Source organism: Neoarius graeffei, chromosome 8, assembly GCF_027579695.1.
Source record: "Neoarius graeffei isolate fNeoGra1 chromosome 8, fNeoGra1.pri, whole genome shotgun sequence".
NCBI classification, from domain to species: Eukaryota; Metazoa; Chordata; class Actinopteri; order Siluriformes; family Ariidae; genus Neoarius; species Neoarius graeffei.
In genome coordinates, this window is record NC_083576.1 from 31,719,930 (window position 1) to 31,732,796 (window position 12,867).

Sequence of the window (12,867 nt, forward strand, 5' to 3'; positions counted from 1 at the left end):
GTCATCCTCCGTGTAGTAGATCACAAAAGGATGCAGGGTACACTGGGAGTTATCCCAGTGGTAACCCTGGGCGGCGTCTTGAACAATAAAAGAGTAATTCTCAGCAAAGTCCAGAAGTATGATGCATTCATCTGAGTGCAGTTCTTCCTTCAGTTGGCATAAACGATGACTTTGATGCTTTGCAATAAAGTGATGAACCGACAGTTGTTTTACTTTTTCCATGAGCAAATCCAGGTAGTCTTCTGTTGAGATGGTGTAGTCCAAAAGAGTTGTTCTGTCAGTTGTCACCCACTGCTTGAAGCTAATGTTGTCTACATCATCACTTACTTTGTCATTCAAAAAGTGTTCTAGATTTGTGGATCCTGGGCACTCTTCACACCTGTGTAACATGCATTCCATGTTCTGTGTGGAACACACAAGATGGTTCAGGAGATCTGTGTGGGTGATTTTCTCTGCTTGGTTTTCAGTTGGGAAAGCAGAAAGCATTAGCTTCACATTCTGGTGGTACACACAAACAGAATGTGTCCCTCTAGCACCTACAGTTATGCACTCCTTGGGACGGAGTGAGCAAAATTTGGAGATTCCTATCTTCAGGTCAGGGTTTGATTGCTTGAATAGCTGGAAGGCTTCATTCAGATTCATTACAATTAATCTTTTTTGCTTGTGTACTCTCTCTTGTCTCCTTCTTTGACACTCTTAAAATCTTTTTTACCAGGCAGTGGTCTAGAAATATCATCCTGGTGAAAAAATGCAATAACTTTGTTTACAGTGTCTGTACTCAGTGGTCTTCCTATTGAGGGTGTGATGACAGGCAAAATACCATATTCTAAGCGCAGATCTCTTGCTCGTCTGACTAGACGCTCACTAACACCAAATTCATCAGTGGTCTTTGCAATACTCCAGCTTTGTGGTACCAAAGTTAATAACTTGATCTGCTCCTGCTTTCCAGTCGTGATTGATAACTTTTGCTTCAAAGCTGTGACAAGATAGCCAACATCACTCACATCAGCAGATGATGTGGTCATCATAGGAGCAGCCCATGACGTTGAAGGGACTGCAGCACACCAATGTAGCATTTCCTTGGTCTTGTGGCCAACTTCTTCAACCTTTCTCTTAATGTACGCTTCCTTATCCCTGGGACTGACTCGTGAGATTTTACATGGGGAAAGTCCAATAGCAGTGAAGCACTTATCCAATTGGTCTTTTATGTCTTCCTGTTGTACATAGTCAACATGATCATGATCATGATCAACATGCTCTTGCAATGGAACTTTGACTGACACTTTATACATATGCTTCTTGCACTGCATATGCATACTTTCATTCCAGCCTTTACAGATGTCTTTCCAATGGCCTCTGCTTGGGACAGAGAGATGATGCGAAGATTTTTTTTCATAGGTCTTGCATGTAAGCCATATGGGTTGCTGCAGTTTTTTTGTAGAGAAGAGTAACAATCCAGGTTTATTTTCTTATGGTACAAACATATAGTTGCATCAGGTGGTACATCATCCTGCAGACTACACCTGTGCTTCAGGAGCATTTGGTCATCTTTTGACAGAGAAGTGATGGATACCAGTTGTCTTGGTCTGAAACAATAGAAGCATAACATGTCAAAATGATGGTCAATCAGCAAAGTTGCAAGAAAAGTATTAATGTAAAGTAAGTATTAAAGTAGTTAGACTTACATTGCATAACTCTTGGTGTAATCCAACCTGTGGCAGTCTTCAGCACATCCCAACACAGCTCCAATAAAACATGGAGCCAAAGATGCCATCTTGAAAACTGTGAGCCTGCTCATTCTAGTCATTTAAATAGTCAATCTGATTGCAAGTGGCTTGTTCTAAATACAGGTGTGAACATTTACTAGAGTGCCTTGGAATCTGATTGATGTGGGGATGGTATGAGACACTTGCATCCACATTATGTTCTGCACTGTGCATGCTCAATTTGACACATTTTCTGTTTCTATACCTAATGATTACATATAAGTTGACCTTCAAATATAGTTTATCATGAATCAAATGAAGCATTTTATTGAGTTTAAGCTGTATGTAATGAATTTAAGGCGTTCTCTTAGCATCTGGAAGTGCCTTCATAGACCATGAATGCTGTGTATGTGTGCAAACACCTCATTTTCAAAAAATCATTTTGCAACATTAAGGCAAAACACCATCACAATTTTTGGATATGTTAGAAACATATATCTAATCTTTCAAAAACAGCCAATTTTATGTTGGTGGGACCTATCATTTTTTTGCTATACCATGCCAAAAATGGCACCAAATTATTTTTTCCAATTTTTAAACCTTAATATCTTCTAGACTATGCTTCACAGAGGGACAGTTTTTGAATACAAAGTACACAGCATTTGTGGGAAGGTGCATGTGCAATATCAAGCCTGTCTTTAACATTATACTTTCAACAGTCCTTCAAATATGCTGCCAGATTTGAAGAGTTGAATTTTCGAGCAAATTCAAGCCGCCAGAACGCTATGATAAACCAAAAGCACATGTGTAAAAGTCCATCTACTACAAGTACTTTAGCCAGATAGTAGCCCTTGGAAATTTGAAAGACCTAGCTCAAATAGTTTTCTAGATACAGCAATGTGAAAGTGGCTCCCTAGAAAACTCTGCTGAAAACGTGTCTGGGGTTAGCTGCCTAAATATTTTTTTATGACAAAACTATGAGTTGGGAGCTGAAATTTGGGACTTTTCCTATTGGGAAGTGTGTGAACCTCATGGAATTTTTTCAGGTAAATCTGAGATGGTCGAGCGGGAGCATTCGGACGTTTGGCGTGGAATGACCCACATATCGAATATAAACCGGAAAAGCTTTAGTGTTATTATAAGGCCTTCACTGACAGAGACCCAAATGCAGATCAGATTGACATTTATTGTAGTTCTCAGTCAACAAAGGCAGAGCAGAAAAATGCTTGCAGTTCAATAGATTGGCACTGGATCCATCCAGAAAAGTAATACACACACGTGACAGTAAGAAAAGTAGCACACTTAATTCTTAAATTACATCTTTGAGCTGCCAGGATCTTTGAGCCAGTGTATTTGTACATTTGTATCATTTTATACATACAACTAAATTGCATATCATTAAATTGAACTAAATTACATATCAGTACATATCATTTTTGTACATTTCACTGAACTCGTAGATTTACACCTGAGGGTTTTTTTTTTTTTTAAACCATCCACTTCCAGCCTGCCAGTACAACCAACCACCATTAGTAGGAGAGGTACCACACCATTCCAAAATGTTTGCAGTTCAACAGTTTGGGTACCACACCATGCCAACATGTTTGCAGTTCAATGGTTTGGCACTGGATCCATCCAGCCCACAAAATCAAACAAAACGGCTCAAGAAAGCAAAAAACTCCAAACTGGTTTTCAGGTTCAAAGTCACTCACTGAAATATTTCCAGTCCTCAAAAAAATCAAAACACAGGTTCCAAACAGGTTTTCATATTCCAAAAGGCCACTCATAGATCAGAATAACCTCCACAGGCAAAAGTCCAGGAACAGATATAAGCAGAAGCAAGGTCAGCTGCTCATAATACACCTATAATAGCAGACAGGGACGTAAATGAGGGGCGGAGCAGACATCCAAAAGCACACGGTACTTAAAAACAAACACCAGCACTACAGCAGCCACCCACGACAACCAAAATTACTAAGAGTTATACTTTTTATATTATTATGTCTGTAAACATGTGACTACCATCTTATTACAGCTCCAACATAGTTTTAAAAAGAGAAAGTGTTAATACTCACATTCACTCAGCAACCGCTGAGCTGTATTCATCCGTGCTTGCGCTGACTGGTTGTTAGCATAATTAGCATGCTTGGAGGAAAAGTGCCGTTTGATATTATATTCCTTTAAAACTGCAACGGTTTCTTTGCAAATAAGGCATACAGCCTTTGATCGGACTTCAGCAAAAAAATATTTAGTTGTCCATTCTTTATTGAACACCCTGCACTCACTGTCCACTTTTCTTTTTTTAGGACCACTCATTGTAAAGTTTTATCCTGTGTTCTCGAGATCATCAGTGGCACGGGCGCCAGAATGACTTCCATGGCACGCGCTGCACCACTCTGCAAATGTAATCTCGCGTGAATACGACTGACTGGAAAGACGGATCTCTAGAACACCTGTCTACGTGATGACACTGACGCTTATAGTTTATAGATCTGCTCAATTGTGTTTATATGATTGTCTTCCGCAGGCCGGATTAAAAACGCCAACGGGCCGGATGTGGCCCGCGGGCCGTAGTTTGCCCACCTCTGCACTAGCTCATCCTCCATCATTATTTATCTGACCTGCTGCGCAGTCACATCATCGTAAGATAGCCTATCTAGGACAAAATTCAAATTGCGTTTAGGTAACTAGGGGATACTTGGATTAGTAACTGCAATATAATTGCCGTTTTAGAAACTGTAATCCATTACATTACTCATTACTGCAGAAAGTATTCAAATTACAGTAACGCATTACTGACTGATGCATTTTGGACCAACATTGGTCAGCTGGTTGGTGACATCCGAATAATTAGGCACAAACCTATGATAATAGCCAGCCAGCCCCAGGAACTGTCTCACCCCCTTTTTGGTCTTGGGCCCTGGACAGGTCGCAATGGCTACTGTCTTGTCGATTTGGGGATGCACTTGCCCATGACCCAAGTGGAAGCCCAGATACCGTACTTCCACTCACCCAATTGTTTACTTCTTCAGGTTAGCCGTGAGCCCCACACACCTCAATGACTCCAGGATAACCCTAACGTGTTTTATGTGCCATGGCCAATATTGCTATATATGCTAATGTTGTCAAGGTAGGCTGCAGAATAGGCAGCATGCGGGTGGAGGATTTTGTCCATGAGCTGCTGGAACATTGCGGGAGCCCCGAATAACCCAAACAGAAGTATCACAAACTGGTGTAAACTGAACGGGGTGGAAAAGGCTATTTTTTTCTCGGGATGGGGGAGTCAAGGGGATCTGCCAATATCCCTTTGTCAGATCCAACATCAAATAAAAACAAACCATGCCTAACCAATCAGGCAGTTCATCAATGTGAGGCATTGTATATGCATCGAATTTAGACACTACATTGGCCTTTTGACAGTCCACACAGAACTGGATCGACCCATCAGTCGTGGGGACCAAAACTAACAAGCTGCTCCAGTCACTGTGTGATTTCTCAATTATCCACATTTTGAGCATGGCCTTGAATTCATCCCAAACTACAGTTTTCTTGTGTTCGGGTAAGCAGTAGGGGCGGCACCATCACCATCACCCCGGGGGTGTCTCAATGTGGTGTTCTATGAGGTGAGTGCAACTGGGAAGACGCAAGAACACAGCAGAAAACTCTGTTTGCAACCTGGTAACCTCTGTGACTTGGGCCGGAGAGAGGTGGTCTCCACAAGGGACTGAAGTGGATCATGTGGTAGATTTTGTTTTTAACTCTGGCCCCAGCTCCTCCCTCTTTGGAACTACCATTGCCAATGCCACAGGGACCGCTTATTCCATAGTTTGAGCAAATTGAGGTGATATATCTGCCACTCCCCACCTCTATCCATTCGCTTTACCTCGTAGTTGATGCCCCCAACTCACCATGTGGCCTCAAAGGGCCCTTGCCACTTGGATTAATTTAGATTAATTTAATCTAAATTGCCACTTGAAGTAATTTGGAGCTTGATGTGGGCAATTATATGAGAACTTTATCTCCTAGTGTGAATTCCCAAAGGTGTGCACCCCTGTTGTCCAGCCAGGCCTGACGTTCTTGCGCATGCTGCAAATTCTCCTGGGTTAGATAACTGAGTGTATGGAGTTTTGCGCACAGGTTGAGAACATACTGAATTTCATTTTTACTATTAGAAGGTCAATCCTCCCGGTTCTTGTATGATGTCTAGGATGCCACGAGGCTTGTGCCCATATAGTAATTCAAATGGGGAAAACCCTGTGGAGGATTGTGGGACCTCCTCTACTGCGAATAACAAGGGCTAGAGCTATTTATCCCAGTTATGAGTATCTTCACACAAAAATGTATGAATTAAGTTTTTAAGGGTTTGGTTAAATCGCTCAACCAAGCCGTCTGTCTGTGGGTGATAAACTCTTGTGTGGATTGATTTAACCCCTAGTAACTTGTAAAGTTTGCAAAGTGTGCATGACATAAATGTAGTTCCCTGATCAGACAAGATTTTTTTCAGAATCCCAACTCGGGAGATAATTTTAAACAGCACCTCTGTGACACTGTGCAAAAATGTTATGCAGTGGCACTTCTTCTGGGTATCACATTGCATAGTTCACCAGGAGTACAATAAGCAATGCTCTTGTGCATTCCGATCTAATGATCTGACAAGCTCCATCCCAATTCTTCCAAAGGGGGTCTCAATTAGGGGAAGAGGGTGCAATGGCACTTTTGGAGAGGCTTCTGGATTTACCAACTGGCATTCACAACATGCCACACACCACCTGCAGACATCCCCATGAATCCCCAGCCAGTAGAAATGGGCCATGATTCGGGTGAGTGTTTTGTCTTGCCCTAGGCATCCGGCCATTGGATTATAATGAGCAGCATGGAATACAAATTCCCTGCAGCTTTTTGGTATTAACAACTGTATATGTTCTCTGGTCTGAGTGTCCTGCATCGCTCAATACAGCCTGTCTTTAATTATGGAAAAGTGCAGGTGGGAGACTGCAACATTCAGCTGGAGATTCTGACCATCAACGACTCTCACTTGGTCAAAAGTGTGCCACAGAGTCTCCTCTCACACCTGATCCAAAGGGAAATTCGCTAGGAAATCCCTGAGAGAACAGGAGGCTGTTCCCAGGCTGACATAGATGGCTCTAGGACAGCTTCCCCAGAAAACTTCGCACTGGGATCCCCCTGTAATGTGCTACTGCAGGATACACCCACCACCACTCACTCTATTAAGTTCCTAAACCCCAGCCAATCCATCTCCAGAATTATTGGGTGCCTGGCGGTCTTCTTGCTGAGCTTGCAGCAGGGCCTTGAAGTGCCGCTCCTGCTTACTGTGCACAGCAATGAGCACCTGGTGCTGGTTCTGTTGGGCGGCAACAAGGGCATGAAAAAGCTCTTTAAAAGGCAAGGACTCCATAGTGGCAGTTTGCTTCAGTGTCCTGGGTTTTGGCACCAGTGTAATCAATCCCTGATTGGGGAGGAGGCTGAAACACAAGGGCGGGCAGGCTTGGATCAGTCTCTTTTTTTTTTTTTTAATTCATAGAAGGTGGCACGGTGGTGTAGTGGTTAGCGCTGTCGCCTCACAGCAAGAAGGTCCTGGGTTCGAGCCCCGGGGCCGGCGAGGGCCTTTCTGTGTGGAGTTTGCATGTTCTCCCCGTGTGGGTTTCCTCCGGGTGCTCCGGTTTCCCCCACAGTCCAAAGACATGCAGGTTAGGTTAACTGGTGACTCTAAATTGACCGTAGGTGTGAATGTGAGTGTGAATGGTTGTCTGCGTCTATGTGTCAGCCCTGTGATGACCTGGCGACTTGTCCAGGGTGTACCCCGCCTTTCGCCCGTAGTCAGCTGGGATAGGCTCCAGCTTGCCTGCGACCCTGTAGAAGGATAAAGCAGCTAGAGATAATGAGATGAGATGAGATGAATTCATAGAAGGCGGCACGGTGGTGTAGTGGTTAGCGCTGTCGCCTCACAGCAAGAAGGTCCTGGGTTCGAGCCCCGGGGCCGGCGAGGGCCTTTCTGTGTGGAGTTTGCATGTTCTCCCCGTGTGGGTTTCCTCCGGGTGCTCCGGTTTCCCCCACAGTCCAAAGACATGCAGGTTAGGTTAAATGGTGACTCTCTAAATTGACCGTAGGTGTGAATGTGAGTGTGAATGGTTGTCTGCGTCTATGTGTCAGCCCTGTGATGACCTGGCGACTTGTCCAGGGTGTACCCCGCCTTTCGCCCGTAGTCAGCTGGGATAGGCTCCAGCTTGCCTGCGACCCTGTAGAAGGATAAAGCGGCTAGAGATAATGAATGAATGAATGAATAATCTCATCTCATTATCTCTAGCTGCTTTATCCTTCTACAGGGTCGCAGGCAAGCTGGAGCCTATCCCAGCTGACTACGGGCGAAAGGCGGGGTACACCCTGGACAAGTCGCCAGGTCATCACAGGGCTGACACATAGACACAGACAACCATTCACACTCACATTCACACCTACGGTCAATTTAGAGTCACCAGTTAACCTAACCTGCATGTCTTTGGACTGTGGGGGAAACCGGAGCACCCGGAGGAAACCCACGCGGACACGGGGAGAACATGCAAACTCCACACAGAAAGGCCCTCGCCGGACCCGGGGTTCGAACCTTGGACCTTCTTGCTGTGAGGCGACAGCGCTAACCACTACACCACCGTGCCGCCCTGAATGAATAATTCATAGAAAAAAAAAACGCTTTTCAGTGGTTGTCCAAAGGTTCTTGCCCTTCAAATACTTGTTAATATGATACTGTATTATTTCCACTTGAAGAAGAAGAAGAGGAACAACAACAAGAACCAACAACTTTATTCATCACACAAATACTTGTGAAATTCCTCTCTACATTTAACCCATCTGAAGCAGTGAACACACAGATATTTTAAGTTCGATTCTTAGACAAGGATTTTTTTTTTTTTAAGCTTGTTACCTCGTTAACAGTTTCGGCGAGAATCTCCCGCCTTCTTCTTCTGAAGAAAAGAAAATCGAAAATTAATGACATTACTTAGGCAAGCATTAAATTTCTTCCAGTTTATGCAAAGTCATTTGCAGAGTCTTTATCCTTGAAAATAATCTGCTGTCTCTCTCTTCTGTCCCCTCTTTCTTCCATCTTTCTCCATCTTTGAAAGTGTGGTTATCACACATTAATGTGAATAATGTACTTTCTACAGTGTCTTGCAAAAGTATTCATCACCCTTGGTTTTTGTCCTGTTTTGTCACATTACAAGCTGGAATTAAAATGGATTTTTGGGGGGTTACCACCATTTGATTTACACAACATGCCTACCACTTTAAAGGTGAACTTTTTTTTTATTGTGACACAAACAATAATTAGGATGAAAAAACAAAAATCTGGAGGGTGCATAGGTATTCACCCTCTTTTGTATGAAACCCCTAAATAAGAGCTAGTCCAACCAATTAACTTCATAAGTCATATAATTAGTTGATTAAGATCCACCTCTGTGTAGTCAAAGTGTCACATGATGTCCATATTAACCTGTTCTGGAAGGACCCTGACTCTGCAACATTACTAAACAAGCAATATGAAAACTAAGGAGCACTCCAAACAGGTCAGAGACATGTTATGGAGAAGTATAGATCAGGGTTGGGTTATAAAAAAAAATCCCAAACTTTGAATATCCCACAGAGCACCATTAAGTCCATTATAGAAAAATGGAAAGAATTTGTCACCACTACAAACCTGACAAGGCCAGACACCAAAACTCACAGACCGGGCAAGGAGGGCATTAATCAGAGATACAACAAAGACACCAAAGAGAACACCAAAGAAGCTGCAGAGATGGGAGTATCTGTCCATAGGACCACTTAAAGCCATACACTCTGCAGACTGGGGCTTTATGGAAGAGTACCAAGAAAAAAAAATAATTGCTTAAGAAAACACATTTGGAGTTTGCCCAACAGCATGTGATGGACTCCCAGGGATGCCTACTAGTACGGATTGGCCGTATTTTGTACGGAAAAGTTACGTAAATACGATGTTACGGCAAACAGTGTTATTCTGTACGGAATTATTATAAAGTCTTAAAAAATTCCAGTGAGTTGTTTTTAAATGTCCAAGCGACTTTTTTAATCCATGTGCGATTCACGGCTAGGCTATTTATTTTTACGACAACCACACATGCTGTGTGTGACATGTGCAGATTCCACACATGCTGTGTGTGACATGCGTAGATTCCGCACATTTGTTTGCGCTATTTTCGATACGGTAGAATGGCCGTGCATTACACCCAGTCAAAAGGGCAATGGATACGCGCACTGCAAACTGTGTAGAACTGACATTAACATCACTCATGGTGGTCGCGATGACTGCAGTCAACTCCAAAAAACATATATGGAGTATGCTGAAATGGCGAGTCAGGCGAAAAGTAAATCTGGGGGTATCCAGCAGTTTTTTACGAAATCTGTGGATGAAAAGACACGGAACGTGACACGTGCTGAAGCGGTGATGGTTGACCTATGCTTGGAGTTGAACTTGCCAATTAGTGCCATGAAATGTGAGTTAAAATTATTCAGTTTCTTTTTACATGTATGATTTTTATTCACTGAAATATCAAACACTGGCTGTACTTGTTTAATTCAAAGTCTTTTCAGTGTTGCAAGTGCAAATGTACATGTAGTATGATCAAAAACAGAATTTTATGATTAGTGCTGTGGGGATTGTGGCAAAAAATTGATCATTCCACTGTTTTAAATACAATTATAAATGTCATTTTATTCAATGTCTCTTCTGAAGCATTATGCTGAAGTATTGGGACATTAAGATAATGTCGGACTCTCTTTGGCATGAAATAAGAAATTTTTTTTTTAATTTTATTAGAATCCGTTAACAGGTAGAACATTTTGCCAGGCAGTATAATATAATACTTTTGAGGAGTTACATTCAATACCAATGATTGGTAGTCAACCGTAATGTCTGCAAACAGGGAACACTATTGTATTTATAAAAATGTGATATATTGTATGCTCTAGAAATTTGTTGAGTGGAAATTCAGTTGAGATGGCTGCTCGCGTTTTGTTTATTCAATTCACACAAAACAGTTCTTTTTAATAATTTAAATGTTAAACATATTGGTATATATACCTTTTTATAATGGAAATGCGCATAAATTAATGTTACTGAAAGTCATTCCAAAATACTGAAAAATGTTTTCAAGAATACTGAAATTCAAAATTTGGGGTAGGCATCTCTGGACTCCCCGAACACATGGAAGAAGATTCTCTGGTCAGATGAGACTAAACTTGAACTTTTTGGTCATCATGGGAAATGCCATGTGTGACACAAACCCAACACTTCCCATCACCCTGAGAACACCATTTCTACAGTGAAGCATGGTGGTGGCAGCATCATGCTGTAAGGATGTTTATCATCTGCAGAGACAGGAAAGCTGGTCAGGACTTCAGGAAAGATAGGTGGTACTAAATTCAGGGCAATTCTGGAGGAAAACTTGTTTGAATTGGCCAGAGACTGGGTTGAAGGGTCACATTCCAGCAGGACAATGACCTGAAACATATTGCTAAATCTACACTAGAGTGGTTTAAAGGGCAACATTTAAATGTCTTGGAATAGCCTAGTCAAAGCCCAGACCTCAATCCAATTGAGAACATTTGGCATAACTTGAAGATTGCTGTACACCAACGCAATCCATTTAACTTGAAGGTGGAGCAGTTTTGCTTTGAGGAATGGGCAAAATTCCCAGTGGCTAGATGTGCTAAGCTAATAGAGACATACCCCAAAAGACTTTCAGTTGTAATTGCAGCAAAAGGTGGCTCTACAATGTATTGACTTTGAGGGGTGAATACCTATGCACACTCCAGATTTCTGTTTTTTCATCTTTAATTATTGTTTATCACAGTTTTTTTAAATAATTAAAAAACTAAATAAATATTTGCACCTTTAAAGTGGTAGGCATGCTGTATAAATCTGGGGGGTGCTAACCCCCCAAAAATCCATTTTAATTCCAGCTTGTAATGCAACAAAACAGGACAAACACCAAGGGGGATGCATACTTTTGCAAGACACTGTATGCAGCACCCTATGGGGTAGATTTGATGCAGAAGTATAAATTGGCCTTTATTTGTGTGAGAAATGAGAACAAGTTGCTTTCTCTCTGTGAGTGAGGCTCTGTGTGTGTGTGTGTCCCAGTTTCTTTTGTTTATGCCTTTTAATCCCAAGTGGTGGTGAAAATAAAAGCTCACCAGTCATCTTACCCTGAGTCCGCTGGGTACTTGAGTTGTGTACTGCCACACTGACCTGACATCATTTAATGATGAGTTTTAATACTTTTTTTTGCTGCACCTGGTACATTTCCCCAGTTCATCTGTGTTAATCTGCTGTTCGTCTTTCTGAGAATTACTTCTTACAGGTTTCCTGTGTGAGATGTTTTGGGGAACTTATCAGATTGAAAGTACCTGATCACATGTGACTGAATACCTAAAATGTGACCAGATAAATGAAATCTTCTACAAATGTACCTTTAATTTTTTTTTCTGATATACAGCAAGTATAAGCAAGCTTAAGTGTGCAGAAGTCACCATTAACTATTACCATCAACAATTATCATGTAAATGTCAACAAGATTCTATATAATATATTTAAATAATAAATGAATAAGTAATTAAGTAAGTAAGAAGCAAGCAAGCAGCACAGTGGTGTAACTAGTTAGCAATGTTGCCTCACAGCAAGAAGGTTCTGGGTTTGAGCCCAGTGGCTGACGGGGGCTTTTCTGTGTGGAGTTTGCATGTTCTCCCCGTGTCTGTGTGGGTTTCCTCCAGGTGCTCCAGTTTCTCCCACAATCCAAAGACATGCAGTTACAACCCCGATTCCAAAAAAGTTGGGACAAAGTACAAATTGTAAATAAAAATGGAATGCAATGATGTGGAAGTTTCAAAATTCCATATTTTATTCAGAAAAGAGCATAGATGACATATCAAATGTTTAAACTGAGAAAATGTATCATTTAAAGAGAAAAATTAGGTGATTTTTTTTAAATTTCATGACAACACCACATCTCAAAAAAGTTGGGACAAGGCCATGTTTACCACTGTGAGACATCCCCTTTTCTCTTTACAACAGTCTGTAAACGTCTGGGGACTGAGGAGACAAGTTGCTCAAGTTTAGGGATAGGAATGT